Source organism: Chelon labrosus, assembly GCF_963514085.1.
Source record: "Chelon labrosus genome assembly, chromosome: 2".
Taxonomy (NCBI): Eukaryota; Metazoa; Chordata; class Actinopteri; order Mugiliformes; family Mugilidae; genus Chelon; species Chelon labrosus.
This window is the reverse complement of record NC_140338.1, coordinates 16,304,913-16,311,098: the sequence shown is the minus strand read 5'-3', so window position 1 is coordinate 16,311,098 and position 6,186 is coordinate 16,304,913.

The following is a 6,186-nucleotide window of genomic DNA, read 5'->3' as shown; positions in this document are numbered from 1 at the left end:
GCACCGAAACGCAGCCTCTAAATAACGCATTATCTGCCTCGAAATTCGTTCATTTCACCAATATTTTGTTATGATACGCTAGTGCTATTCCCCGTTGAGTCCATAGTTACCTGTTATCTATTCGCGGACATGCAGCAGTTTGTTGTTCTTTGGCCAGGTGTTCCTCTCTCTGCCTCCGCATCCTCCTTTCAACGAGCTCCTCATCCGTATACTCTGGCTCAAAACGGTAAGGACGTCCATCATACATCCACAACCTCAGAATCGGAAAAATACCCCGGATGATGATAACAGGTAACTCTGACTCAACGGGGAATAGCACTAGTGTATCATAACAAAATATTGGTGAAATGAATGATGCGCTATTTAGAGGCTGTGTTTCGGTGCCCCAGTCACTCCCACTATATGAACAGACGCAGATCTAAATATCTGACGAACGACCCCAAATAACACCAAAGTTATATGGGTGAGTAAACGATCGTATTTTATGCCAGAAACGGTAATTCCCCTGTAATAACGTGTAATAAAATGTCTGTGAATAATAATGATTTTTGCACAGTGCCTCCAAAGTAACGTTGAAGTGTCACCTGCAAAGTTATGGATCAACTGACGGCACGTGGTAAGATAAAGGTAGGCGCGTCTTTTTTGATGAGTGACTTTATTGAAGAAAAAAAACTATACAAACTGTCTGCACAATCACGCACGTCTTTGTGTGTGGGAACTTTTTTAAAAAATTCATATGTGCTGTTAGTTTGAGCTGAATTCAAAGTTGAATCAAAGCAGAGAGTGAGTGTCAGCTCTTTCCTCCCTATTTCCTGTACCCTTGTATCCACATCAGCGCGCACACAACACGAACATCTGAGCCGGGTCACTTAGGACCTCTGCCTCATCACTTTAACTAAGTTACACAATCCGCCGCTCTGCCGTCTTTTAATCCCCGCTCTCCCTCCTCTCATCTCACCCTCCTGCGCTCGCATCTGTGTGCATCTGTGTCCCCAACTGCTGCACAATTAAAGAGAGATGAGCAGTGCTGTTAGTTTACGAAAAAAAAAAGGGGTGAAAAAACATAATGTAGTTTGCGTGTCACCATCAATTTACTGCATGCTGAAACTTTAAACGGGCCGATGAATAATTCGAGAGGAGAGCAAAGGGGAGGAAGGGTGGCGGTGGCAGGAGGAGGTGAAAGAAGTAGACGGAACGTAGAGAAGACGACGACAAGAGGACGAGGGGGGAGAAGGCAGAGGAAATGACATTGTTATTCATCCGACCCTTTGTCACAAGTTGAGAGCGAAAGATGCAAAACTTCAAGCGCTCTGTCTCCCGTGGGTGAGATACTGCGGTTCAAACAAAGTAAACAACTGTTTTACTCTGATGCACACTTTAGTCTTGCTGGAGGCTAAGTTGCCTTCCTGCTGCAGCTGGTATTGTGGCACACTTTGCCGGCAGGGGAGCGCGCAACAAGAAATTGCTGCAAAGATCTCGCAGTATTCAAAACCGAGCGCGGCACGCAGGAGACTCAGCCTTGTTGTTATTTACATAAAACTCACAGGTTGGCTTTCATGAACAAAGAGCCGCTCCAGTAGAAAAGGGTCACAAACACAGTGTGACATCGCTCAAACAGGCGTTTATTCAAAGTCAACTTTATCTGTCAACTGAGGTATAAAGTGAAAAGTTTCCATATTAATTTGAGGGCAGTTACATAATTGGATTTGAGTGTCTAAAACACCACAGCGAGCGATGGCCGGCTGGAGGAGAACTTTGATTATTTAAATGAACGGCCGTGATGTGCAAACAGCACTCTTTGAAATCACTTTCAATTAATCATTCATTCTGAAACTTTAAAGAAAGTAAAAACAACAACATAAATCAAAAATAAAACTACAATCAACATTGGTACAGTACGTGTCTCATCCCATTTTGGAGAAACTGAGCATAAAGATGTTGTCAAAAACACACAAACATGAAAAACAATGTGTGCAGAAAAAAAAATAAAGCCAAAGTGCCTGAGCTGAGCTACAGCTGTTAAGCGAAATGATAACACTTTAATGTTTTACCAGGTCCAGGAGAGAAGAATCCCCCACAAGAGCACAAATCAAAGCTCCCGTTAAACACAGAATACATGCAAGAGTTTGTGCGGCATGTGAGTTGTTTATCTGAATATCATCAGTTCTGGAGGCCTAACCGCCCTTTATCCCTCTCTCAAATTTGGGATTTACTTAAAAGAAGAAGAAAGAAAACATGCCTTCAGCTGTACTACTGTAGCAATTTAACTTCTAACAAAAAGAAACGCAGGTTGGCTGTGTGATGAGCCGTGTCGAGCGGCAAGATAAATAAGCACTGAAGCTAGTTTGGTTTAGAGACGTCCAATGGCCGCTCGCTGCGGTGGAGATTAAACACACGGATGTGATGGAGGTGGAACAGAAAAAAGAGAATAAATAGAGAAATAGAAATACAGGGAGAAAAAGTTAAAGCCAGTAGCTGCGTGCAAACACTTAGATAAGGTTTAGATTTCTATTTGTTGCATATTGGTCCAAAACTCAGTCAGCAGCAGGATCATAGACTCCATATAAAAATGGATGAACCCTCCACAACGTCATCCACATGTTGTACCCAATAGTGCTTTTAACGCTCAGTCGTCCCAGCAGTGCCTGACTCCCAGCTAATTCAAAAATAGCGAAAGAGGTGGAGCGTGATTTGAGCCGAGATGGGTCGATGACCCCTGGGCAGACGTCTAGCAGCCTGTGAGAGCACCGGCCTTGTCACTCTAAGCGATCACGCCCCTAATTATGCATGACTTCAAGCTAAAGGAACACTTTTTAATCAGAGTATAGCAAGTCAATTAAACTTCTGGGATATTGATCTGGTCAGTAAAGTAGCAGAGGGGGTTATTAATCAGGATCAGCGGCTCAGGGGCACTAGAGGGGCAACAATGAGATGATCCTTCCCATCTTTTCTGACTGTTTTTACTAGTTTTGCATTTGGCTGGGGTCAGTGTCACTACTGGTAGCATGGGTCAATACCTGGACCCTACAGTGGTTGCGCCGGGAGTCCAACTCCTCCAGGATGGCCCATCAGCACATGCCATTGTCAGAAGGTTTGCTTTGTCTCCCAGCACAGTCTCAAGAGCATGGAGGAGATTCCAGGAGACAGGGAATTACTCTAGGAGAGCTGGACAGGGCCGTAGAATGTCCTCCTCAACCCATCAGCAGGACCGGCATCTGCTCCTTTGTGCAAGGAGGAACAGGATGAGCTCTGCCAGAGCCCTACAAAGTGACCTCCAGCAGGCCACTGGTGTGAATGTCTCTGACCAAACCATCAGAAACAGACTTCATAAGGGCCCGAGGGCCCGAAGTCCTCCAGTGGGCCCTGTGCTCACTGCCCAGCACCGTGGAGTTCGACTGGCATTTGCTGTAAGACACCAGAACTGGCAGGTCTGCCGCTGGCGCCCTGTGCTCTTCGCAGACGTGACTGACGTGAACCCTGGACCCGATGTTGGTGCAGTTGGTCCGGGGTTCCTCCTGGTGCAACACAATGCCCCACCTCATATGACGAGAGTATGCAGAGAGTTCCTGGAGGATGAAGGAATTGATCCCACTGACTGGCCCCCATGCTCCGCTGGCCTAAATCCAGTAAAACACCTCTGGGACATTATGTTTTAGGCCATCCAAAGATGCCATGTTTCACCTCAGACTGTCCAGGAGCTCAGTGATGCCCTGGTTCAGATCATTCTCAATAGAAACATACAAGCATGTGTGGGCCATAAACTACCATTTTGAGTTGCTGCAGTGAAATCTGTGCAAAATGGACTAACCTGCCGTGTCATTTTTTCACTTTCACTTACATGGAGACAACCAAAATCCACAAAAGATCTGTTGCCAATTACCCAAGATGCCTGGAAACATCTACTTGCCATGTACCTTGTAAAACTGTGTTCAGGTCAGTGGTGGGCCATCTGGGCCAGCAAAGCCTTCTCTGCAGACTTAAACTTTATCAGAATCACCGACTTACGTTTTAATATTTCCCAATAATCTTATTAAATTCTTTTCATTTTATGTCTTGTCTGTCTCCCAGCTGAGGTGCTTCTGCCAGTGTAACTTTGCATTAGAGCTTTTATCCAGCTTTTAAGAAATCTGCCTGCTCCTTCACAATTAAAACTGCAGGCGGCCAAAGCTTGAAATACATTGTAATGACGCTGTCCCTTTAACCAGTCACACTTCAAGTTCACATTCTTAGGCCTTCTCTGTGGCCTACGGTAGCGTCAGTGTTTTCATGTCCTCTGATTGGAGAGTCAGAGAGCAGCTCGGTTTAAGCCAAGCTAGCAGTCATGTACATTTGTGGCAAGCTGCACGAACAAATTGTCCCCGTTGAGGTTTTGATAGCTATTTTTCTTTAAACTCATGACAGCGAAGGAGGAGACGCTATTGATTTGGTTGCAGATCTTCTTAAAAACACATTTTCATGGCAGACGTTGAAGGAAAAGACGGATATTATGAGGAAAGAACCCTCCAACCCTGGAGCTAGCTAGCCTGACCCAGCCGGGGAAACTTTCAGGACAGCGACTATGAGAGCCACCCTTGGTTGACAGAGAAAAGTTCTAGTGAGTAAAATGAATTACATATTTTATGTATATTTTTGCCAATGCATAAAAAATTTCCAAACCATCTTTCTTTCCTACAAACATTTGTGTGCCAGGCAAGTTGGGGCTGGCTTCTAGACGAGCACTTTGTTAACTGATAAATAACAAACATTTATAGCTTTTTTCCACGCATAAAAGCTAGTTTGTAAACTGAACTCAAACATAAGATGCAGTTGAAAGGCTGAGAAGCTCATACATGCACTTTTAGCTGAGTTTAATTTGTTACAGCATGTGTTGCACTTTCAAAATGGTATACGGTTATTTTAGAGCTACATATAGATTAATAAAGATTGAACAGTAAGATGAATATCATCACAGGGACAGACATGGAAATGCCCGTCGTTTACATAAAAGTGTTGTTAATGCAATTCTCATGGTTTTTATTTTTTTTATTCAATTTAACTTTTATGATCATAAAAACAGATGATAGATGTATTGTGCTTGATTTTATTCAAGCTAATTTGTGCTCAAACTACACATACACACAAAGCACATGCATCAGTTGATTTTTTTTTTTCCAGACATGTAATAACAGCATGTGTACAGTGCCCAATTAAAATAAAACTCCTCACAAACAGACAAATGTTACCACACACAACAAACCGGGCGCGTTGCTTTCTGCTCAAATGTACATACTAAATAAGATATGGGGGAAAATGAACCCATTTCCCCTCGTGTTACTTTTAAATGCAAATTGGGTCCTTCATTAAAATGTGTGGCTAAACTTCATTAGCAGCAGATATTGATTTTCAGGCTGCAGCGATCTGATAGGCCCTATAGGCAAGAGAAGGTACAAAGGTTTGTCTAAATGCTAACTGTAGTACGTGGCTCGGGGCTAGAAGGAGATCTGGCTCTGAGAGCTATAGAACATCTGGAGAGGTAACATTTACATAAGCTTCTCTTTGTACATGGGAACCTTCATTAACATCACGCTGCTTTGAACTTAGGATGAGATGGAAATAACAGACGAAACAGAAGTTAGGAGGAGAGGCGCTGTATTGGATTGTTGCAGCCATGTGCAGTATTTATTTTTTTTCTATTTCTAGAAATCTGATCTCAGTATGTGGAGCGCAAACATCAAACTGTTGGGACCAGGCAACTGAAAATGTACGTTAGAATATTGTCTTTCTGGGGAAGTGATTGGTGTCTTGTAGTTTAAATGATGAATAGGTAATTATTTAACTTGCATAACAAGATATTGTGGTGTTATCTTAGTTTGAAAGTGAGCGTTAAAACAGCAAAACACAACTTGACCCAGTGTTATATTGTATATATCTAAGTAGTACATGAAGTATAAACCCTAAATTGCATGATCCAACTACACCAGTCCAAAAACGAGAATCCTTACACTTTAATATAATTTTACATTAAATTTTACAGTTTACAGCATACCGACAATCATAATTATGACTATATATGTATATATATATATATATATATATATATATATATACACCATTCAGCCACAACATTAAAACCACTGATAGGAGAAGTAAATAACATTGGCCATCTTGGAACAATCCAATGTTCTGCTGGGAAATGTTTGGACCTGG